The sequence below is a fragment of the Eptatretus burgeri genome, chromosome 10 (assembly GCF_056783735.1).
Source record: "Eptatretus burgeri isolate ZD-2024b chromosome 10, Ebu_testis_v1, whole genome shotgun sequence".
NCBI classification, from domain to species: Eukaryota; Metazoa; Chordata; class Myxini; order Myxiniformes; family Myxinidae; genus Eptatretus; species Eptatretus burgeri.
This window is the reverse complement of record NC_140970.1, coordinates 62,612,538-62,639,224: the sequence shown is the minus strand read 5'-3', so window position 1 is coordinate 62,639,224 and position 26,687 is coordinate 62,612,538. Positions and strand designations below refer to the sequence as shown.

General features: G+C 41.5%; 1 long non-coding RNA gene across 1 annotated transcript; it reads left to right on the top strand.

Moving 5' to 3' along the window:
• The first annotated feature begins 623 nt into the window (after positions 1 to 623).
• On the top strand, positions 624 to 26,687 carry LOC147018704 (uncharacterized). Its single transcript, XR_015062493.1, has 3 exons — positions 624 to 823; positions 7,100 to 9,503; positions 25,865 to 26,687. It is a non-coding gene; the product is annotated as an uncharacterized LOC147018704 (long non-coding RNA).

The window sequence follows — 26,687 nt, the reverse complement described above, 5'->3', positions numbered from 1 at the left end:
TCAAGTTCACATAAAATTAAAACAACAACAACAACAAATCACTACTTCATGTTCACATGAAATTAAAACAACAACAACAACAACAAATCACTACTTCATGTTCACATGAAATTAAAACAACAACAACAACAACAAATCACTACCTCAAGTTCACATAAAATTAAAACAACAACAACAACAACAAATCACTACTTCATGTTCACATGAAATTAAAACAACAACAACAACAACAAATCACTACTTCATGTTCACATGAAATTAAAACAACAACAACAACAAATCACGACTTCAAGTCAACATAAAATTAAAACAACAACAACAACAAATCACTACTTCATGTTCACATGAAATTAAAGCAACAACAACAACAACAAATCACGACTTCAACTTCACATAAAATTAAAACAACAAATGATTATTTTATATGACTACTTTAAGTTCACATACAATTAAAACAACAACAATAACAACAAATGATTACTTTATATTAATATAAATTATAAAACAACAACATTTCAACTATTTTCAGTTATTATAAAATTAAAACAATAACAACAACAACAACAACAACAATACACTCGCACTTCCGGTTTGAAATCCGAACCTCTTCGCATATTGCAAACAAAGGTGCACCAGCATCTAATCGAATGTTTCAGCACGTACGATATGAGACTCATTTCTTTATTACTCGGAATCATTCAGAAAAAAACAGTGATGTGCTCGAAATTGAGCTGCTGAAGGGGTGTGTTCCATTTCCAAGCAGCTTGGAGAGCACTCGCTAAGCGGCTTAAGCCCTCAAGCAAGCAGTCCAACGAAAGGGCTGGTAAGGAAGGGCTGGCTTTGCGCAGCGATTGCAAAACTTGTTATGTTGAACACGCGGAGCGAAAAGTGGGGTTAACCAATATTAGTTGATGTCAATCCATTTTTATCAGCGAAGTCTGGTGTTGGCTGAAAAGGTTAAGATGGTCACAGCTTACGATCGAAGGGTCTTGAGTTTGAGTCCTGGCTGGCTGTTCAATTAACACCAGGTGGGTTTGATCCAGCCTATCATCCTTCTGAGTTTGGTGAAATGTGTACCAGCTTGGACTGGTAATAGAGGGCACTGCATCCGTGGCACAGCTGTTTCCCCAGAAAATGATGCAACCAGCAGCCACAAACTGCATACTATAACTAACTCGTCTTGTCAGTTTATATCATTTATTTAAATTGAATGTTATATGAATGAACACGATTCGGAACATGAATTGGAAGACAAGTTTACTGTTTTACCGTGCATTGCCTCTGAATTTGTCCCAATTGCGCAGAGAGGAGTGAGATAATACTATATATATATATATATATATATATATATATATATATATATATATATATATATATATATATATATATATATATATATATATATATATATTTATATATTCTTGTCTGCCTGCCTGGCAGTCAAAGAAAATTGAAAATCATTCCAACCAGGAAACGTACTGTTTTTAAGGACGTCACAAAGGATACATACAACAAGCACAAATAACTAATGTAAGGTTGGGTAGTGTTTAGACACTAAGTAGGTGTTAAAACCCGGATTAAAATGGTGGTAAAACCCAGTAAAACCTCTTTAAACCCAAATTTAAATTGGTTTGCGGACACCAGCAGTGACCACTTTTTTCGTTGTGTATGTGTCTGTGTGTCTGTCTGTCTGTTTGTGACTCTCTCCAGAACATATCTCCGTGACGTTTGCTGCGATCTTGATGAAACTTGGACACAAGCTCGATATCACGGTCTAGTTGTGTCTTTTTGTATGAGGGGCGTCCCATGCCCCTTGTGGGCGGAGCCACGCCCACTTGAACTTTTTATTTATATCTCGATTTTTTTTTTCTCGCAATTTCATTTCCTTGAAGCTGTGCGTGTAATGTCCATAAGTACAACAGATAAAAAATCCGATTTGATTTGGTCAATTTTGACGGAAGAGATAGGTTTTTATGGTAGGACTTCCTAAAAAGCTTCCACTAACTCAATTGTACCTATCGTGGCATTGTTCAATAATGCCCGCGAACCATCGTCGCCTCCCGGCTTGTTGAATTATACACTTGAACACTGTAGAACACAAATCATCTTCATAATACTTCCACGAACCATGCTGTATATAGGATGAGAGGATGTGGCATGTGAGAGGATGCAGTATTGGGGTGAAGAAGAGACCGCCGATATGGCTATGTATAATGCTGATCGACACTGCGTTCCATGATGATCAAGAAAGACTCCATCTCCTAAACCGCAACTCAATGTCTTATTCCAGTGTAGAAGGGTGGTGGGTGAATAAGACTGCTTCGATCAGTAACATTAAACTTCCGGATTTTTTTTTAATGACCTCTAAAATCATTACGTATTGTATTAAAACTGAAGCACTTAACAATTACCAGTACTTCGGTTGTGTATTTTCAATGGATGACATCAGTAATATACCAACCGAGGGAGAAGGATGACATCAGCTTGGAAACAATCAACCTCACAACCAAAGAGGTGAGGAAGAAAATGAAATGCCTCGACATGCAAGAGCAAGTCTGTGGGCCCAGTTGACTTATTGAGGGAAATGCCTGACAGCAGGGCAGAAACTTTAGCAATTATATTTGCCAAGTCCCTGGAGGAAGGAATGCCACCAGAAGCAAAGAAAAGGGTAAACGTAACAGCAATCGTCAAGAATGGTAACAGGAAGGGACCTGGAAACCATATGACAGTAGGTCACGTCGGTTGCTGGAAAGGTCATGGAGGGCCTTGCACATGATGTAGTGATCAAGCACTTGCTTACAAACAACAGGCAAAGTTCTCGAAGCTCTCCATGTCCTGAGAAAGATCAATGGAATCACTTGGGAGGATAGAGTCCCATACACAACCATTCTCCAAACTACATCTTCAACCAGTATTGAGACAGTGCTTGTGTGCTGTCAGCTACACTGAATTTGCCACACAATAAGGTTGTCTGGATATCACATAGATACCCCGGAAGATCCTGTATGGGCAGCTTTAAGGAGGGACCAGGTCGAAATCCCTCTGTTCGAGGCCAACATATATGCTGCAAAGGACCACGTCAAAGCCACTTTGACAAAATGCAATGTGGATCCTGGACAACTGGAGTAAAGGGTGTTCCAAAAAAGTGGACTATTTGAACATTTTATTGCAGAAAAATTATAAAAAGGTAGCAAGTTCAGTGATACATTGATGGAAAGCATACACAATGCCATTTTCAAATCACTCATTATACTGCTTGTAATTGTCATTTTCAATGTGTGCTCTGCCTCTGCTCAAGCAGGCTTTGATCCTGACTCCAAAATTCTCCACAACTTGACTGCAAGTGGCTGGAGTGGTAGCCTGACGATAGTCCTCCACCTCCTGCTTAAGGACAGCCAGGGATTGAGATTTGTTGGTGCAAACTTGACCTTTGGTAGCACCATAAAATAAAAAAATCCAACGGATTCAAATCTGGACAGTGGGGCGTCCACTCATGTACTCTGCCCAGGCTGATGACAATTTCCAAACAGCTGGTAGAGCAAGTCAATTGTTTCACTGGCAGTGTGTGGTGGGGCATCGTCCTGCATGAACCATGTAAGTCTGAGTTGGTTTGGAGACAGTAGCTGAGAGATCAGTGTGGAATCGGCGTAAGACCTTGCGGTACTGCTCGCCATTGACTGTCACCATCTTACCATTGGTGGCATCGAACCAATACAGTCCCGGTATACCCCATCTGGCATTCAATGCACGGAAGGAAGTGGACTTGGGGCCCTTGAGAGACATCTCAAACAGCTCCTCAGAAGGCTCAGCAGGCCACAAGATGTTAGTGTGGTTGTTGATAACCCCATTCAAATGGAAGTGTGCTTCATCACGGAACCACAAGAAGTTGATCCAATTTGGGTACCTTTCCATTCGGTCACTGAACCAATCTCACCAGATTCTCTTAGCGAAGGACCCTCATGAGTGGAGAAGGCCAACGGGACGATCGCGTGCCTCATGGTTGCAGCAGGTTGATCGGTATCTCAAGGAGATGAGGATGGGCCAGGCATCTGCCTGGGGGATGACCAGACGGAAGCCCCATAGTACCGATGGAAAGTGGATGCGGCGACGCTCTGTTCCAGTGCATGCTCCCATACCTACAGTAACCTAACTGAACTGAACCAATCACATATTATTACTGGGCTTGCCATGTCAACCAGAGTTAGCTTATGCCTTGCAGCTATGATGTAGGGGTAGAGCTTGAGTTCAGAAGTGAGAATATGCCACAGAGATGAGGCCGAGATCGGCAGTTTTCGGGAACGTGGATGGTGGGATTTCTTCAGCCTTTCGACAGCAGAATCTCTCACAATATTAATGTTCCCTTGGTCCTTAGTAACACTTGCTGGGCAGCCACTGTTGCCTTTATTTAGATTTTTTTACGCGTCATGTAGTTGGAAGTGCTCTACAAACTGCAAAATGCTCCCATTGGAAGGTCCATTATGGGTGTGAACATTGTAATACTGACAGTATCGTCGGCACACCTGCACTTTGGATTTTGTCTCAAACCACAAAGTCAGGATTTTCACTTTTTGTTCCACTGTGAACACCATAGTTGATGGAGGGTCTGACTGACGACTTGCTAGAAATGGCATGCAACCACCACCACCACCATAACCTGCAAGAGAGAAGGGCAAGAGAGAAGAAGAGAGAAGCATTAGAAAGGACAGAATATCAGACTGTTCAAATAGTTCACTTTTTTGAAACACCCTGTATGCTACCGATCATCCCCACTGGCACACCAACTGTCATCATGGAGTCCGACAGTTTGAAGAAAATTGCTGTGAAGCCAGGGATGAGTGATGAGGAAGACGCCATGTGAGAGCCCTGCAAGCTCTTCATATGCAACATCTGTGGAAGATGGTGCAAAGCCTGGATTGGTCTTCATTCACCTAAGCTCTCATCCTTCCAATCAGTGACATTCATTGAGCTCATCAAGCTTTCATTTGTGATGGGATGGGGTCACCATCATATTCGTTTTCAAAGAACTTGCAAAAGAGACAAACAACCTGCTTAATAGAATGATGGCATGGTTTTACACCAGGCAGGTCCTGTGCCACTCGTCTGCTCGAGGTTGTCGAGCAATGGATCAAGCTGCTTGACAAAAGGAGATCAGATGTGGATGTGCTGTACTTAGACTTTAGGAAGGCCTTCGACAGCATTTCTTATGCAAGGCTTATGGAAAAGTTACCTTCCTATAGTATCAGGGGTCAAATCCTACCTTCTGGACCAACAGGGAGCAACACCTGATAGGGAATGGGGTGGCATCTCCATGGAGCCGAGTGACAAAGGGATACATCAACACATCAGGGTAGTGTCTTGTGACCGGTTCGATTTGTGATGTTCATGAATGACCTCCCAGATGCAGTAGATTGGAAAGGTTCAGCCTTTTGCCGATGACACCAAGTTATACAGCCTAGCATGTATCTAAGACCAGAATGATGCTCTCCAAGTCGATTTGAACAATCTTCTAGCATCGTGGAGAGATGGCAGTTACTTTCAATGAAAAGAAGTGCAAGGTGCTACACATAGGTCTTGAAGTGACGACCATGTTCTTCAGCAATCGTGTGGTGAGGACTGCAGTCATCTCACATGGTGGGACATTGAAGCTCGTAGCATGGAGAAATTTAATTGGGTCGACATTGGTGGGGAGAAATCTTCAGTATTCCATCAGTCCTCATGCATGCACACCCTAAATAATAACATTTTAAAGTCACCTGGAACTGAATTCAGGGGGGCTTATGGGAATGAGCATCGTCAATCTGTCAGTCCGTCCGTCCGTTAACACTTGCAACTTCTTCTCCAAAACTACAACACGATTTAGATGAAACTCTTGACCACAACCTTCATCACCCAAGATATACCAAAGTTTGTTCATGGCATTAAAAAAACATTCGGGGTGGAAGGAGGTTGTCGTCCTTAGGTGGGTGGGGGAGGGTGGCTCCAAAATAGGTTTTTGCTGGAATATTTCCTCCATGATGCTTTTCTTTCCAGTACTGTACTTCTTTATACCTCCTTCTTCCTCACTCAATCTGGTGGGGATGTCTTCCACCTTTGGCGAAGAATGGACGATGGTGAGAGTTGGGGAAGCGATCGAGCACTGACCTTTGTCAGTGTAGTGCAGTGGTAGAGGGATCACCAAGCCACCATGTCAGGTCAGGGACGGCATATGCAACCCATCAGATCGAGCAGAAAGTTACCAGTTCTCATCTATCAAATTACAATGGAGGTCACACTGGGATGCCCAATTACATTGGGTTTCTCCATCAGCAGAAGAGTAGATGTACCCCTTATTAGTGTGTGGCCAGTTAGTCTCTTGCGATAAGTGAAGGTGAGCTAACTGTTGGCAATCACCACTCGAGTGGTGGTGGTGGGAGTTTGGACAAATTGAGAATATATAGACCCTGGACATGTACTACATGGTATTGGAAGCCAGCATTTGGCTAGGAGGTATAAACTACATTGCATTTCCCAATGGTAGATCTCAGATAGGTAGCTCGGCCATGAAGTTTACTTGGGCTGAAAGCTACTTGTTGGTTGCTTGAAATTATAGCTCTGCTTTTAGCACACCTGTGACTTTCCTGCAGGAGGATTATGAGCACATTATATGAGGTAGCGATTCTATGGAGCACATCCTTTTTGGCTGGGATTGAATCCTCCACATTCAGTTGGAATATGCCCGAGGCACACACACATCCATGTTTCAGCCAGTAGTTGTAAACACTTGCAGAGTTTGGAGGACTCTGCAGTGTGCTCACTTGACAAGAAATGAAAATTGTAGAAAATCTCATATAATAGTCCAAATTCACAGAAAGAAAATCAAATAGATCCTGACACATATATTGCCAAAATGATGACAAACCCATTGGTCGACAAAGGTGAACCATGAGGAGGTCGGCTGTCTTGTCACCCTGAATTATGAACAAGGGAGGATTATACCTGAGGGACGATCATAAACTTCATTACAGACAGGTCTTTCTATCGTCTGCCTCCTCCTTTCTAATCTTGCACCCTCTGCTCTTTCCTTGCTCTGACCCCTTCCCCTCCCCCACCCTACCCCCAGGTTTCTGCAGGATGTGCACAGTCTACCAGTAACCTCTTTCTGGTGAAACTCCAAAATCCAGGCTCACTGCTGCTCATCTCCACTCATTTGTTCCCCCTTTTTTTTTACCCAACTGTGGAACCATCATCCTCAGTTTGTTTGATCCCATTCTTCCCTCTAGGACTCCAAGCCTGGTGTTGGCTTAGTGGTTAGGATGGTGGCTTGGGATCCCAGGGTCCTGAGTTCAAGCCCCGTTTGCTGCTGAATTAACACCAGGGGGTTGACTCAGCCTGTCATCCTTCCGAGGTCGGCGAAATGAGTACCAGTGTACTGGTCCCGGTGTATGCCCCGGTTAGAATAGGTGTACCATATCCCTGTGTGTCATAAGAGGCGATCAGGGTTGGCGTCAGGAAGGGCATCCGGCCATAAAACATTGCCTCAAGAAAAAGCCAAACCCCTGCACTGCAGGGAAAAATGGCTGTAAAAACGGCCATTTTCTTCCCTCTAGGACTCCAAGATCGCCTTTCGTCTCTCTGTGTCTCTCTGTGTCTCTCTGTGTCTCTCTGTGTCTCTCTCTCTCTCTCTCTCTTTCTCTCTCTCTCTCCAACCGCTTGTGAGACAAAAAGTCTGACCAGCGATAGCCAAGGATTCTTCGAAAAGACCTGGTACTAAAGGCATGAAGTCTCCGTCTAAGATTCTTTGTCAGAGTCCAAGTCCCGCATCCATAGAGCAAGACTGGAAGCACCAAGGACTTAAAGATTCAGACTTTTGTCCTCCTGCACAGACACCGACAGCACCACACCTCATGATGCAGTGAATCCATGACTCCTCAGGCCCTGTGATAAAACGCAAGTGTGCTTGATGCCTCGATACACGTCATGGGATGTGACGTGACATGGGGGAGGAGTCTAGCGGACTGGGCCGAAGCGATGGACGTGCTGTTGGTAGCTCTCAACGGACAGCCATATTAGCTGAGCCTCAAGTAGTGGCCGGTTTGTAATATACTGTAATAAACAGTTGAGGCTTTGCTGTGGTGGAATCCTTGGAAGCACCAAAGGTGATAGGCACGATCCAGACATCGATTGACCTCCAGCTCACAACCTGCGTAAACATGAATATCACTGCCAAGGGAAGTGAAACACTCCATGACCTCAACATCCTCACCACCAATGGGTACATAAAAGATACAGTGTTTCTGCAAGGATGACTGCATCTGTGAAATCAAGGTCAGATATATTGACATTCCGAAGCGATGCACCACACCTTAATCTCTCCGACATCTTCCCCAAAATCCAGTCCATGCAAGCATTAAAGTGTGGAGGCCAACACACACCCCTGACAAACTCCAGTCACAACTGGAAATAAGTCGGAGATGGAACCACCACATCTCACAGCACTCTCAGTACCCGAGCAGAGTTCAAAAATCAGATCGATCAGTTTTGGTGGCACACCACGAAGACTAAGAATCCTCCAGAGGGCATCCCGATTCACTGAATCAAATGTTTTGCGGAGATCAACAAAGGCTGCAAGCAGCCCCAGCCGAAACTCTCATCTGCGTTTAGTGAAGACCCGGAGAGCAAGGATACGTTCAATCGTTGACCTCTTTGGTGTAAAGCCTGACTGCTCTGGGTGCTGGTGCTCAAGCAGATGGTGGCGAACCCTATCAAGAATTACCTGAGCAAAGACCTTGCCCAGCACTGAGAGCAGCGTATCCCCTTGGTCGTTGTTGCACTCTTGGCGATCACCCTTCCCTTTCCAGGGAGGGACAACAAGACCCCTCTTCCAGACAGTTGGGATGATGCCTGTGTTCCAAGCATAGCACAGAACTGCATGCAATGATACCAGTAAAGCATTTCCAGCAGCCTTGAGGAGTTCAGAATGGATGCCACATGTCCCTGCGGTTTTACTCCCTTTCAACTGGTTCACCGCAGCCTGTGTTTCCACAAACGAAGGTGGTTCACAGTTGATTGGAGGGTCAGCAATGAGGATAGTTATACCCCTGACGTCCAACTCGACAGCTGGTGGGTCAGCCTGGTACAGCCGCTCAAAGTAACTGGCCGAGCAGGCCTTCACTTCGGACTCCTCTGTCAACAGTCCACCACCCTTTGATCTAACAGCAGCACACTGAGGGATGGGCTTGGAGGAATGCAAAACTCAAATTCCTCTGTAAGCTGGCGGAGAATCACTTGACCACAGGTGATGCTCTATCCCTTCACAGATTCCTCGCACATAGGCCTCCTGGTCCACCCTTAGCGCACGTACAGTTTTTCACCTCAGCTCCCTGAACAGCTCAGCTCTGCCATTAAGCCTGGCCCTGTGACTCTGGTCAATGGTATTCAGTGTCCTTTGGGAGACAAAGTTCCTTTGTGCCTGACGGAGGGTTCCAAGACATCCACCAGCAACATCAAGGATTGTCGTCTTGAAGGTACTCCACTACCCTTCAGAATTATACCTTCAGCCAACTTAAGTCCACAACTTCTTGCAAAGTCTAGGAACTTGGGGGGGGGGGCACAATTTTTTTTCAGGGCAGAAAAGTAATTGCTATCCTACGTAACTCAATTCATGAGCCAAGCCCCCAGAATCCACTTATCGGTTTCATCTCAAGTAGCAAATTCTAATGATGTTTTTTGAGTTTCTACATGCCTCTGGCATAATATAAGAATGGGCAACCGAGTCATTGTGGTAGTTTATTGGCAGCTACTATCACATTTCGATATTCTAGGACATGTAAATATGATTGCCATGGAATGTAATTTAAACTTGGACAAGAAACATGTCTTGAAACTTCCAACTTGTGGGTTTGAGTTAATTTCAGTATTAACACACGGTTATCAATTATCATATATAACTTGATGTCACATACCTAATTGATCAGTATTTCTGACATCTAACCAATTTATAGTCCCTGCACAAGTATGTATGAGTGATGTATGTCAACCTTTCGAGTCCATCTGCTCTTGCAACTATTCATTGTGAATCATCATGTTGTTTCCATTTCAACAAAGTTCATAAGACATGTGATTTTTAATTCAGATACAAGTTTGTATTAGTGACGTATGATTATAATCCATCATACATTAAATCTGCTCGAGCAACCATTCATAATTGCGAACGGTCATTTTGCTCATTTGTCAACAAACTTTGTGAGCCATGTAATTGGTAATTCATGTGAAAGTTTGTACGAGTGATGTTCCTCCTGATGACTCCATCTTTGTTCTTTACTTTTTTGGTAAGATCAATCTTGTGATGATTCCAATGCAGTATTTGGTCTTCCATTTGGTTAATTATGTAGGTGGACTAAATAGCTCTTGGAATACGGATTATAAAGCTGTTTTTGGTATGTCTAGTCTTTGTGACGAGATGGATGAAATTTGAAAGGTTATTGCCTTAATCATAATTAACTAAGGCAACAACCTTTCAAATGGATTTGTGGAAACTTCTTGGGTTACGACAAGTTTCCCACGTACAAAGATGGAGTCCAGAAACTGCTCGATGCATATAACACCAGAGAGTTGGTGTCAAAGTCACCCAATGCTCGCCTGTTTATACATTTATCGTTTTTAAAAGACTAGTCTAATAATATTTTTTTATAAAGCATTGCAGTGGAGTCTGATCCAAATAATTTGAAAGCAATATATGTATTTGTATATTGTAATCAGTAAAAAATAGTGTGGTAGATAAAAACATGAGAAAGGAAATAACTTGCACCAAAAACTTTAACATTTTCACGCTGATGCTGACGCTCACGCCGGGGGTATCACTATAGCTCTCTGTTCTTCGAACAGGCGAGCTAAAAGGTAATATGTAGTGTTTTGACTTCACAAATATTGAGTCTCTGAAAAAGGTGCACCAACAAAATTTATTTCATTTGGACTTCATTGCATCCCGAGTACACATATTAAATGAATGGCAAGTGTCGAGTATAAACAGGCAAGCATTGGGTGGCTTTGACACCATCTTAGGTTGAAATTATATATATATATATATATATATATATTTTTTTTTTTTTTAAATCATTTGTTAATTTTAACTTCACGACACCAATAGTATACCCCAAAGGAACCTCCATGCCAAATATCAGCATCCTAGTACACATATTAAATGAATGGCAAGCTTCTAAATAACTTGCACCAAAAACTTTAACGCTGATGTGCTACAAAAAAGTTAAGTTCAAAACAGGTCAAAAATTTAAAAAATTTGAAATTCTTTTTAAATTTCAACTTAACTACATCAATAATATACCCCAAAGGAACCTCCATGCCAAATATCAGCATCCTCGTACACATATTAAATGAATGGCAAGCTTCTAAATAACTTGCACCAAAAACTTTAACATTTTCACGCTCACGCTGACGCTTACGCTCACGCCGGGGGTATCGCGATAGCTCTCTGTTCTTCGAACAGGCGAGCTAACAATGGACTGTCGCATGTCCTTGAAATTAGATTATTTTACATTCGCATCTAGATTTTTTTCCTGAAAACCTTGGCACAGTGAGTGATGAGCAGAGGGAATGCTTCCATCAAGACATTCAGGCAATGGAAAATTACTACTAAGGTTTGTGGAATTAAAGCAGACTACTGCTGGATGTTGTATCATGGCAATCCAGACAAAGTTTACAAAATAAAATCGTACTCGCAACTTTTTTAATTGTTACACATTTATTTTTTCCACAAGTGTGTACTGTATAAATTTAACCAAGTGTATGGTGTGTAGAACATTTATGTAAAAATTATACAGAAAAATGAATAAGGTTGTAATGTTATGTTTACATAATGTGTGATTATTACCGAAATTTTGCTGAAATTAACACTGATCATATTTCGATAAACTAGATGTGCTGGAACAAACCTGGAAACAGATTTGGAATCAGTGTGCAAAACTCATGTAGAAAAAGTGTGTTTACATCTTTGATGAGAGAGAAAAGTTCAATTTTGTCGACCGGTGTTATTATATCTGATGAAAATGACTTGTTGACCAGTGTTATGTTCGTACCATCCATATCCTGATGCTGTGTCCTGTTCTTCCATGCTGACGGACTCCTGGTAGCTTGAACTTGTTGCTACGTTTGAGCCTGGGGAGTAACTGCTGAAATCGATCTATCCGGGTTATTCCTGACATCTTTGTTCTTTCACATTTCTTTCTCCTTTTTCACATTGTTTATTCATTCTAATTCTTGCTTTTTTTTTTTTTCTTTTCTTTTATCAATTTTATTCTCTATTCTTCTCGTTATCGATCTCTCGAAGGAGAAGTGAGTTCTTGCAGATTTTTTTTTTCTGTAAGGCTCACTTGGCTGCACCTGGATGGGTTTGAGGGTAGCGGAGTAGCGGCTGAAACCCGAATCCGATCCAGATTCCTCTTTATGACTCCATCTTTACTCTTTACTTCTCTGGGTTCCTTCTGACGACTCTAATGCAGTATTTGGTCTTCCGTTTGAGTATGTCAATCCATCATAGTCAATCTACTCAAGTTTGTCTCATTGATCAAATTTAGGAGTATTCAAACCATTAGAAATTGGACGCAAAATCTTAGTGCATGTGAAATTTGCTGAAAAATTATGTATTTCGGTTTTTGACAAAGTAAATCAAATATTGTGTTTCTGTTCACCAGGAAAAAAAAATTATTTTTTGCTTTTTTAAATCATTGCAATTGTTTTTGAAATTGTGTGAACATGAAATTTAGGGAATAATATAACCAATGTACTTTTGTGAACAATAAGATGGGGACAATTTTACCATATTCAATATTGTATGTAAACATGAAAAAAAAGGGGGGGAGGGGTTAATAAATGAGAATGAGATATGTTACTGACTCAAGAATGATTTTGGGTCAAATCAATGTCATTTAACAGCAACGATTGAGTAATTTTTAGAGAAAGAAAAGTAACAATTTGACCATCAGTTGTTGACATATGAATAAAAATATGACGGCTGGAAACCGATATTAATAAGAATTTAGGGCAAATTCACGAATAAATATGGGATTTCCTTGTAATATAACAACATTATTGGATACTTTTTCATGAAAGCATCATCAAGCATTTATTATTCGCAGATTGAAGAGTGTTTTGGTGTATTTAGAGGTTTTAAGGGATCATTAAGAGAAGCAACTGAAATTTTGGTATTTTTATTATATTCGTCATTGCCATAAAGGTTAGAATGTGAGTAACTGCCCTAAAGCTACCAAAGAGGCAGGGCTACCCAGGATTAAACAATGCCAGAGACACATAGCAACTTGAAAAATATTCCAAACAATTTTTACCTGAGATGAAACCGATCACCTCCTTGGCTCATGGACTATATGACAACTGTAGACTTGTCAGGTAGCGCCCTGTGTTGCGAGGATACATGCGATGTATTATTCCATTGAAAATTGACAAAATACAGGACAAATTGGAATTGGCGAATCATTTTGAGGAAATTTTGAGGTCTGCCTCCTAAAGGCTCCGAAAGACTTGTTATAACAAAATTATTGGTAGTCAAAGGAAAATGATGATGCATCTTCGAAACCTCTTACACTCTCTGTTAGTTCATCAATGTACTCAGACCTTTTTGGACATTCGTGTGGTACAGCATTTTCTGCTCCCCACCCTCCCCTCCAGCAACTCTTGCCAAAAGGCAGGAGGGGTAAAATTTTCCTCCCCACTCCCCCAATGCCCCCAGAGTCTTTGCTGGTCAGTCACCCCAACAAAATGAATGCTGCATAGGGTAAAATGGGGGTCAAACTAGGAAATGGGGTAAGGTGCAAAAACTGTGGGTAAAGTAAAGAAATGTGCTCATGGTGAAGGGGAAATGTGGGATACTGATGGGGTAAAGTGGAGTGCAGAGTGCAAAACAATACAGGAGGATTATACGAGGTGTAAATGAGGTAACATATGGGGGTTAAACAGAGTGAGTTTGGCTAAAATGGACTGATATTTTTCATTCTGGACATTTACTCAATAATTTGTTTTGTGACTCTTGATTATACTACCCGGGTAGATGTCCTACTAAGTTATGGGAGACTCGCACGATGGGAAATCATTTTTAAAATCCTTGTTTGTGTTGGCTGATTGATCTCGCGCTTTGATTCAAATGAAATCACGTGATGCGGCCTTGTGCAGTTTCGGATCTCTTGGTGCAGTAGTTGCACCAGACAGTTGTGTGATGGCAGAAGAAGGTTACCCGAAAACAAAAGATTTGCTACAATGTACACAATTCGGATAACTCATTGACGAATGAACAAAACAGTTTGGATCTCCAACTTTTAACAGTTAAGCTCACTAACACTGTAATTCCATCAGAGGGCGACTCTATCCTACCATCATGGTTCGAGAGGTGTAAACACATAAATGTGTTGAACGTTTCAAGTTCACAAGGAAACTAGATACAGGAGGAGGTCATTTGGCCCATCGTGCCTGTGCCACATCAACACCAGACCAATTACAAAATTCCACAAAGAAAAATGCAAAATGTTTTGTTTTTGTAGTTTTTTCCTGCAGTTTATATTGTAGTCTTTTCTTTCCGATGAGGGTGGGGGGAGACGGTTCTTGGTTGAGAAACACACATCAATTACATACCACCTCTTGAAAAGATCCCCACCAATAGCATTCTGGACACATGCACAAAATCACCCATCAATGCTCAAGATACCGAAAAGTTCTGCCAACATCCCTACACCCCTCTATCTCCATAACTTCCAGGTACCTATCTAATTCTAATTTAAACTTATCGACCGTTTCTGCTGCCACTACCTTTCCAGGGAGGCCATTCCATGCATTAACTACTCTCTGAGTAAAAGTCCCCTTCCTTGATACTGTCTTAACTCTCCTCTTTTTTACTCTCAGGCGATGGCCCCTGGTCCGATCACTGTCGACTCTGTTGAATAATTCATCTGCACTTATTTTATCGATACCTTTCATTATCTTAAACATATTTATCATATCTCCTTGTAGCCACCTCCTTTCTAGTGTATAAAGCCCTGTCTCCTTCAACCGCTCCTCATGGCTAAGTCTAGCTTGGCACTGAATCAATCTAGTAACCCTGCATTGAACCCTCGCTATGGCATCTATGTCTTTCCTGAACTGTGGTGACCAAAACTGCACACAATATTCTAGATGTGCCCTCACTAAATTCCTGTACAATGTTAACACCACCTCTTGATTTATAAATAATCTCCCTCCAAATACAACCTAAAACCTGATTTACTTTACCTATAGCTGACTGTCACTGTGTTGACTGATTACCTCCCGTATCTATTACCACCCCCAGATGCTTCTCCTGTGCGACACGCTTCAAAACTACCCCTTGCATCCTGTAATCTTCTTTCCCATCACCAACACCTTCCACTTGCTCAGCTTAAATTCCATCTGCCAGTCTTTTGCCTAATCTATACAAGTATCAATAATCTCTTGTATCTGATGACCACTCCCTCTATTATCCATTTTACCTCCAAGCTTTGTGTCATGTGCAAATTTGGAAAGCTTACTCTTCACCGAATTATCCAAATCGTTGATGTAAATAATGAATAGTAATGGTCTGAGTACTGATCCCTGAGGTACCCCACAGCTTACATCCTCCCAGCAAAACACCCTCCCACTCACAGGCACTCTTTGCTTCCTACCACTAAGCCAGTTTGCAATCCAATTAGCTCCCTGACCAGACACTTCACAAGCCCTCACTTTGGCTGCCAACCTCCAATGTGGCCCCTTATCAAATGCCTTCTTAAAGTCAAGATATACGATGCCCACTGCCTTTCCATCATCCACCCAATTAGACACTGCTTCATAGAACTCTAAAAGATTTGTGAGACAGGAACTACCTTTGGTAAACCCATGCTGACTACCTTTAATCAGTTTGTATTTGTTTAAATGGTTCCTCATCTGGTCCTTATTGACTCCACCACCATCCCCACAACTGAACTCAAACTAGCAGGTCTATAATTTTCCAATTCTTTTCTGGATCATTTATTACATAATGGTGTTACATTTGCGACTCTTCAATCCCCCAATACCTGTCCTGACTCCAGTGAACGATTGAAAATATCCGTTAACATCTCGCTTACCTGCTCAGCCACCTCCATCAATACTCTCGGTTGCATATATCTCGGCCTGGAGCCTTATCTTCTCTTAGATTACCGAGCTGTTCCTTTACTTCCTCCACTCCAACCTGGATCATCTGTGAAAGCCCTTCCTCACCACCTTGATAGATACTCTCAGCTATTGGCAATTCCCCTGACTGTTCTTGTGTAAAAGTTGAAGAAAAATACCTGCTTAATAAGTCTGCCATCTCACTTTCATCACTAACCACTCTCCCAGTGCCATTCCTTAATGGCCTTTAAATTTCAAGACAATTTTAGAAACAATTAAAAAATTTGGCTTATTTTGGGTTGACCTTATGGCCTATGTTGACCTTTTGACCAATGACAACCTCCAAAGCAATAGGTGGTTGAATTCACCGACCTGATATGCAAATCCTGTTCAAATTTCAAATCAATCGGTTGAAATTTGAGGATTTTATAAAATTTGGCTCAAATTGGCCTTTTGGCCTATAGTCTGGGATCCAAGGTCCAAAAAGGGCCTTAAAAATGAAGTTACCTGTCACGGAAAGATATACTTTGCAGGCCACTTTTTTTTTGCAAGTTCAGACTCTTAGAGAACAGAATCCAGAGGCCTGCTCTGCCCGAGGAATTGCAAAATTGGAAAAAATTGCATTTTTTTTACCACTACTACCCTCAAATCGAAACTCGCCTCTCGTGAAAATATGAAAAATGCAGAATGATAAAGCTAGGGTAATTTTAATGGAAATAGTACTAAACTTGGCACATTAATAGAACATAACATCCTGAAAATTGCCACTATACTTTTGACATAAAATTTCCAAGATGGCCACCATTTTTTTTCCAAGATAGGACAATATGTTTGACCATGGATATCAATCTTCCATTATACGTTGAGTATTATTCAAATTGTTTCATTGCTTTGTGTTTGTTATAAAACCATTGCATGGTTTACACTATTAGGGAGGGCAATACAATGTATTGGGGCTTGTTTGTCATGTCAAATCTGTTATCCTCCCAATGTTGACCCGAACGATTTAGCACATATATTAAAAAGGTATTGCGAAGCTTTGAGTTTCTCATATGTCTGTGACCCTCAGATAAATAATTTGGAAATATACATAAATACGGTCCTTATCTTCTATAATACTTATTTTTTTCTCAATAAAAATACCCAGTTAAAAGAAAATTCATAGAATATTTGACATGTCAAATGATTAAATTATTTTATTTTTTTAAAAATCATGAACACAACTAATATCAGGCTGGATATTTAAGATAACATTTTCATTGTCTTGTTTAAATAAAGTAATAAAAATATTACAAAATGCATTTTGAAACAATGAATACTCCCTCTCTTCCAAATTGGCATACTAGCAGATGACAACATTGAAGCAGATCTCCACAGCAAAAGGTTCGTATGTTGTTATAGTATGCATGAAACCGCATTGGAATGTTGCATAATATATGTGCAAGTGACCATGTTATCAATTAAACAAAACATACCCATAATAGTAGGGTGGCAAAGGCAGTGGTATGTGCATTTTGTGTTAAAAGCATGAAACTTGGCACACTTACATATTGACCCATACCTTAAAAAAATTAGATATAGAACCCACTTTCCACGGACCAATTAGAGGCCTGGTTACATGTAAAAGTTTTAGGCGGAATAGCATTTATACATTAAATTATAAGATTGATTAATTTAATATAAAATACTTCTGCCTAAAATATTATGTCAGCTAATTAACTATTCTGAATGCAATATTTAAATAATGCCAAAAACATTAGGATTTTTGGTTACCATGGCAACAGAATTACAAGCATTTTAATAGTCTACTTACTGTCCTTATACAAATATAACCCTCCCATTATTTTTCCTAAGATGCATATTAATAACATGTGAAAATGAAATTTTTGTTTTTGTCCGTTTGATGATGCTACTAATAATTATTTGTTGACATGCAAGTAGCACAGGAAGTGCACCTGCTCCAGTGGTAAATAACCAGAAGGTCATCACTGCAGCCACCTTTAAATGACTGTTTGGCGATCAATTTTCAAAAGAAGGTGAGTAATGCTACATTCATATCGCAGATTATATACTTCTGCACTCATAATGATAAAAAATACAATCAAAACATGTAAAGAAACGATATAATGGCAAATGAAACCTATCATCAATTTGGAAATCCCCCCACTCAAACTTTTGACCAATGTACTACTTTCTACAAGACATGTTATACATGTTATATATATTGTGAACCTGAGATGAACTATGCCCCAAATCCTAATTTATTTAAATAGATATAAAGTAAATGAGATTAATAAAACAAATGGTAAATCTCAACATTCATCTAGTTCTCTAGAATGTCAGGTCACTTAGTGCAAGGTAGCAGTCCTTATTTAGATGTGCATACTTGTTCTTGCTTTAGAAGAAATTGTCTTATTACAAGTGGCTGTATATGTAATGTTTTTGAGATACAAAGATATTCTTGTATTATTCTAGACTGCAACCTATAGTACATATTTGTTTCTTCCACAGATTATCTGGCATAGTGGAGTAGACTGAATAAATCATGGAACCAGAACACACAAGGGAGAAAAGATCCCGATCTGACACAGATTATTCCAGATGTCTAATTTGTCAGCATGTATCAGAAACTGTGCCGCTCCAACAATTAACGCCACTGGGTTATCCAGCACTTCTTATCGCTGTCACTAAATGAATGGATGAAGTAGCTTTTAGATTGAAACGAGACATTATAGATGAACATAACTTTATGCTACATGAACCAAAAATGCATGCAAAATGTCGTAACAGTTATACAAACCGAAAGACAGTTGAACAGAAAATACGAAATGTTAAGACTACTGTGAACAATTGTGACGAATCAAGCTCTAGTTCCAACACAGCACATATGGGAACAAGGTCAAGTTCTGAGCAACCTATCTGATACAAGCACCCGTGTTTCATTTGTTGCAAAGAGCGAGATAAAAAATTGCGAATGGAAGCTCTTGCTAATCACAGATCTAGAAGGGCATAAACCGATTCAACAGAAAGCAAGAAGCCTTCATGAAGAAGTCATGATGAAGAGATTACATATGTTTGATAGTGGTAGCATTGACATAGTTGCAGCAGATTTTCGCTATCACCGCTCTTGCATGACAACTTCCATGAACAAGAGGATCACTGGTGTAAAACAGCAAGCTGAGAATGATCCATATAATGATGCATTTGAAAAACTGATTTCCGAGATAGAAGCGCCCCTATTTCTTGAGAACAAGGTATTCTATATTACAACCCTACGAAATCAGTACAGGACTAAATATGTTCTGTTAGCCTCAGTGCCTACATCTTGAGTGGCTGTGATACAGTCAGCTATCCATTCCAAAGAGGAAAGAAGTGGGCTTTCAAATGTGCTGTAGACAATTCAGAAAAGCTTCTTCCACTTGCTCAGTATGGCAAACCTGGTAAGAACTTTATCCTTGATGTATCGACTGATGTCATTGAAGCTGCTAGATTCTTCTTTCTGGCCCTCTATACACAATCTGATTTCCTGGGTAGTCTAGATGTCCTGCGTGCACACATTTTCGCTACCAAAAAATGTAACCTCAGATGCCTGCCTCCTACAGACATCCTACAGAGGATGCATTTTACCTTCACTTGCTACGAAGTCTTCACCAAATGGCTGTGTGTAAGAGTGCTCACATTTCGAAACCAGTACACCCAATAGCAACTGCATTAGGCAGAGAAATCAGGAATGGCAAACTGGTGCCAATGATGATGACAAAGGATCCAAAGCCAAGAGCTGTACAGGAAAAGTTCTGTAAATGCAAGAAGAGCAACTGTCTTTGGAGATGCCTGTGCACTCGAGCTAACTCGAAATGTGTTTTTGCTTGCCTTTGCATGGGCGACCCATTGAAATGTGGACGCGTTGAAGCAAACCTCTTGATTCCTGATGAGAACGAAATAATGAACTAGTCAGTGGAATATTCATTTTCATTTATGAGTGCAACATGATACATGTCAAATTTTGCAAGACTTTGTAAAAAGATGTAATTTTACTAAGTGTCATCATGTGAAATGATTTGTATTTATTATATTACAGATGGTCACAACATAAAAGACACAAAAAGAACTCATGTTGTGCATTTATATCGAATCTGTGGTGAGAACAGACATTTAGTCAGAAATTGACAGCCATTTTGAAAAAAATGGTAGCCATATTGAATTTTTCATTAAATTTAAGTGTGTTTTCTTGTCCAACTTTCAAAGGTCGAATAGTACATATATCAAGCAAGTAACACAATTCTGAAAATGTTTCTTTACGGACCAAATTATCGTCAGTCATGCAAAATGGCAGCCATCTTCGAAAGATACAGCCACAATACATTGGGTTTTTATGCCAAAAAAAGAGTAAACCAAGCAATGGTTTCATAACAAACACAAAACACTTGAATAATTGCAATAATACTCAGAATATAATGAACATAGATAACTATGGGAAAATATGGCATCCATGTTAGAAATATGGCGGCCATTTTGAAAACCTTTAGTCAAATTTATAGTGAATACTTTAAAGGATGTTATGTTCTATTAATGTGCCAAGTTTAGTACTATTTTAATTAAAATTACCCAAACTTTATCCTTCTGCATTTTTCAATTTTTCACGAGGCGATTTTTTTATTTGAGGGAAGTAGTGGTAAAAAATGCATTTTTTTTTTCAATTTTGCAATTCCTCCGGCAGAGCAGGCCTCTGGATTCTGTTTCCTAAGGGTCTGAACTTGCAAAAAAAAAAGTGGCCTGCAAAGTATATCTTTCCGTGACGGGTCATCTCAAATTTTGGTGCCCTGGATCCCAAACTACTATGACTATGTAGACTTTTTTGGTCGACCGAATTTTACGAAACTTCAATGGGAGACCGTCGCAGGGTCGTTGAAATTAATCTCTGAAAAATTCAGAACGATCAGTTGATTGGTTTGGGCTGGAGGCAAGCGGACAGACAAACAAACGCTCAAAACACACACACACACACACACACACACACACACACACACACACACACACACACACACACACACACACACACACACACACACACACACACACACACACACACACACACAAACAAATGCAGGCGATGAACATACTTGTCAATTTTTTGTTTTTGCCAAGTAACAGACAGTCTCAAATGCAATACCCTCTCCGAATTCTTCGGCGAGGGTAATTATCACATCCAGATTCAGATCTTCATCAAAATCGAATCGATTAGTCCTTGTCACACACCCAACCTGTCCAAGTTTCATCCGAATCTGTCCACAACTTTTTGAGATATCACGTAATGTCGTTTTTAGCCCCATCTCTCAATGGTGAAGAATTACTTAAAAATTAAATTACTCTCTTATCCGGATCGGGATCTTCACCAAAATGGAATTGTTTCGTCCTCATCACACACCCAACCTGTCCACCAAGTTTTGTCGGAATCCATCCATAACCTTTTGAGATATTATGCTATATGTATCATTTTTGGCCCCATCTCTAAATGGTGAAGAATCACGAAAAAAATTCTCATATCCGGATCCGGATTCGGATCCTGACCCAAAACATGCGTTGCTATCCTTGGCCAGTCACCAACATTCACAAAAAAATTTCAGAACGATTGCTTGAAAGCTTTGGCCAAAAATCATGTGACGAACAGACAAACGTGACAGACCAACATAATTGGCGAAAAAACTTTTCACCAAGTAACAAACAAACAAACAAGCAGTCATAGATTGGTACTTACGAAATCGTCAATTTGACCTCTGACCTTGTCTAATGAAAGCTGTCTCTAGAGAAGGTAGCGACGCAAACCAGAAGTTTCTACAACGATTCTGTACCAAACCATCCAAAATTGAATGTTTGACCTCACTGTGACCTTGACCTTTGACCGATTTTGACCAAAATCTAATCAGTGATAGCCATCACCCTCCTGAATCACGTGGTGTAATTTAATATTGGTAGCTTCTTCTGTTCTCGAGTTATCGTGCCTACAAACAAACACACAAACACACAAACAGAGGACAGAAGTCATCAATATACTTAGGAAATCTTTAGATTTCGTAAGTAACAAGCAGTCATAGACTGGTACTTACGAAATCGTCAACTTTACCTCTGACCTTGTCTAATAAAAGCTGTCTCTAGAGAAGGTAGCGACGCAAACCAGAAGTTTCTACGATGATTCTGTTCCAAACCATCAAAAATCGAATGTTTGACCTCACTGTGACCTTGACCGATTTTGATCAAAATCTAATCAGCGCTAATCATCACCCTCCTGAATCACGTTGTCTAATTTGACATTGGTAGGTTCTTCCGTTATCGAGTTATCGTGCCGACAAACAAACACACACACACACAAACAAACACACACACACAAACAAACACACAAACAAACACACACACAAACACACAAACACACACAAACAGATGACGGAAGTCATCAATATACTTACGAAATCTTTAGATTTCGTAAGTAACAAATGGACCCAAATGTAATACCCTCTCCTCTGGGAAGAGCACCAAAGTTGAACACAAGAGATCTGATTGGTTATTCCCTTCAATTGTGGATGAGAGACGTGATTGGATCTTGTTATTTATATGTTAATTGCTATTGGCATTGGATGTGGTACATGCCTGTGAGCCTCGGTGGTGCATGTTTCTGTCTGCGCTGTCGCTGATGAACAAGTGATGAAACTGGTACGGTGGCTGAGGTTTGCGTACAACCGTTAGAACTGAGAACTTCCCAGGTCGATGGATTGGTCATGTGTGGGGCATCCCCCTGGTACTTACGATCTCCCGACATGACGCTGTTAGACTCCCCCTTGTTGGAGCATGTCAAGGATTGTTTTCCAATCCTCTGTTGTTGACACTGAAACACTTTGTGCAACGATAACCAATTGCATCAGTAGTGTATATGCCTGGTGTTGGCTTAGTGATGGGCTTGGGATCCTCGGATCCTGAGTTCAAATCCCACTCGGATGTTGAATTAATGCCAGGTGGGGTTGACTCTGTGTGTCATCCTTCTGAGGTCGCAAATTGAGTACCAGCTTGTTGGTACAGTCAAAGCTCGTTACTATGCCACCTCGCTTCTATGCCACTCTCACTATTATACCACTTTTGTTCGGTCCCGACAAAATTCAATACAAAATAAATTTACTATGCCACCCCCTACTCTCGCTACCATGCCACTACTGTGTGACTGTTAAAAGGCACGAGTCGTGAAAAAGTCTGTATTGTGCAGTGCTCGATTATCACACTCACGTCCAAAGGCGAAGCGACGAACTACAGTCCAGCTGCGCACAACATAACTCAATACGTACGCGCATAGTCAGACTGTGTCAAAACACGCGATTCTTCTCCCCGATGCCAGCCACAACAAGCCAATCACAACACGCACAACGAGACACAAAAAAGCACGAGCACACACACAGACACGCAGGCACACATACAACAGTGACATCATTTTTTTTCAAATTCAGCCCATAATGTCAGCTCAGAAACGCAAGCGAACCGACTTTACGCTGAAGGAAAAGAAGGAGATCATCGATGCCGCGAAGAAGGAGCCGAATCAGTCCAAGTTGGCCAGGGAGATTAGCAAGAAATGGGGCGTCGAAGTTAAGAGAACCACAGTGAAGGGCATTCTCAGCAAGAAGGATGCAATCGATGCTGCAATCAAAGCTGGATTTCCATCGAAGCGCATGAAGTTGACGCAGGCTCACGACCCGAAGCTTGATGAGGGAGTGCTCATGTGGCTGAAGCAATCAAGAGGACAGAATGTGCCTGTCAGCGGCGATCTGATCAAGGAGAAGGCGATGAAACTGGCCGAGCTGATGCACATCCCAGACTTCATGGCGAGCGACGGTTGGTTGGGCAATTTCAAGAAGCGCCACGGCATCACGTTCAAGACAGTGCAGGGCGAAGCTGGAGCAGTGGATTCGCAATCCCTTCTTGAGTGGCAACCACAGGTTCTCCGGCCCTTACTCGGGCAGTTCTCCGCAGACGACGTCTTCAACCTGGACGAGACTGGACTCTTCTGGCAGCTGCTTCCGAACAAGACCATGGCTTTCAGGGGAGAGCGGTGTACTGGAGGAAAGAAAAGCAAGCAAAGGATCACTCTTCTGGTTGGGGCAAACATGAGCAGCAGCGAGAAGTTCCCTCTTCTGGTGATTGGCAATTCCAAGAAACCCCGTGCCTTCAAGAACAAAGAGATCCCGGTCAAGTACAAGGCGAACTCGAAGGCGTGGATGACGGCGGAGCTTTTCGAGGAGATGTTGCGTGCGTGGGACGGACGACTCGGCCAGCAGGGACGCAGAATGCTGGTCTGTCTCGATAACTTCTCTGGCCACCCTCCCGAGCTCGAGCTGAACAACATCCAACTGGTCTTCTTCCCACCCAACACGACAGCCAATTTGCAAACAATGGATCAGGGAATCATAGAGAACCTCAAGCGCCACTACAAGAAGCTCCTGCTATGCCGCTGGCTTGAGGCCGTAGACGAGGGAAAGGAGTTCAAGTTCACGTTGCTCGACACTCTACACGTCGCCCGGCGTGCTTGGGAGCAGGTCAGCAAGTCGACGATCAGGAACTGTTTCGCGAAGGCCAAGTTCATCGAAGAGGAGATCCAAACTGAGCCACAGGATGCGGAGCTGCCCGACATCTGGGAAGCTCTGCCTGCCAAGGTAAAGATGCACGAGAACGAGGAGATAGAGCTGTCTGACTTTCTCGAAGCCGACGAGCGCCTCGCGACTGGCGGGTATTTCACGCTGGAGGAGATTGCGGAGGAGATTCTGTGCAGTGAGGAGCCGGTGGAAAGCGAAGATGATGAGGTAACTGTCGAGGAGGAAATCGTTCCGTTCGAGGAAGCCCAGCGCTCTTGTAGCACCGTCCGGAAGTTCATGCAGCAGAGAAGCGGGAAGCCCGGTGTGATGCAAGTATGCGATCGGCTAGACAAAGAGATGCACGAGATCCGCCGAAAGAAGATGCGCCAGCCGACGATTCTTGAAAGCTTTGTGTGTCGTGAATTTCTCGCCATGCCATATGTTAGTGTGTGAACTCTGTGACTGTGTGTATGTTCTCCGTTCGCTTAGCTTATACAACAGTCGTGCCTTTTACTTGCTGGAATAAATTTTGTCTAATGATTAACTACAGATGGGTAACTTGAGAAAATAAGGCCGTTTTTACAAAATCTCGTTACTATGCCACTCTCGCTACTATGCCACTTTTGCTCGGTCCCGACCGGTGGCATAGTAACGAGCTTTGACTGTATTCTGTGTCGGAGTGGTGACCCATCCAGGATTGTGTCCAACAGTCAAGGAGACTGCCTAGGCAGCACCAATGCTCTACACAGAGTATGGTCCCAATGGATGGATGGATCAGCAGTGTGATGAGGGATATGTTGGTCAACATGTGGATTGAAGTGGCATTATTGCTTGGATGTGTTACATCCCACTATAATGGTAAATGTTGAGGTGCATTGAAGATGACAATAAACTTGATGAAGTGTGTGACAAAATGCAAATAATGCATCAATGCATCTCTTTTGGTTTGCTTGTTATAATCAAATTTTAAAACTGGAACAAGACTTTGTGGACAGCCTGGACTTCGTTCCGAAGCCTAAAATTATCTTCATATAATCCATGCTAAGTTTACCCAAACAAATGTTTTGAATAAATAAATAAGTCGTTAAACTAATTTTACTCTTCTTTTCTTTCAGTGCCAGGTGCATGCAACACCTCCAGACATTCCTTATTGAACTCCCCCAGCTTTGAGCTCTTTTAACCAATGCAAGAATAAAAGACCTCCTTCATTTTTTGCTGTCGTGGTATTTTTTTCGGCTTCTGCTAGTAACAGATAGCGTTTGGAGGGAAATAGGATGTGCCTTCCCATGGAACTCACCTATTTACTGGGAAGAAAAGTCACATTTGCCTAGCCAATGCAACATGATGAGCAAACTCGAAATATTGATGTCTGAACATAAAAAGAAAAGCCTTTTCTACGGCGTTACACAACCATTGCATGAATTTGCAGCACTTAACCCTCAAGCATTCGTGTTGAACCCCGAACAGCTTATCTATAGGAAAGAAGTGAAACTTTACATTCATTGGAGACACTGCTCTGTCGCTTCAATGATTACAAGCTTCATGCACTCTGATGATCCGTTCCCACCACTCTCTCCACTCCCATCCCCATTCCTTTCCATCACTTTGATCCACGTTCATAATACCATTGCGAATGACAGACACTAAACCTTTAGGATCGCTGCCTTGCTTGCAAATGGGCAATATGTGTTATGAGTCACAGCATGATATTCATCCTCCACACCCGACCACAACCATCGCCCCCTACCTTCCTTCCTCCATCCCTCTCTGTGTAGCTCTGCAAGCTGCATGCTACGTACCAGTAAGTGCAAATTTGGGGATGAAGATGGAGCGATTTCTCTGCACATAAATTAGTAAGGGATAGAGAAGTGTGTGGGAGGAGGAAGATGGGAGAGCGAAAATGGTGACAAACCGACCAAAATCGATTCATTTTGGCAT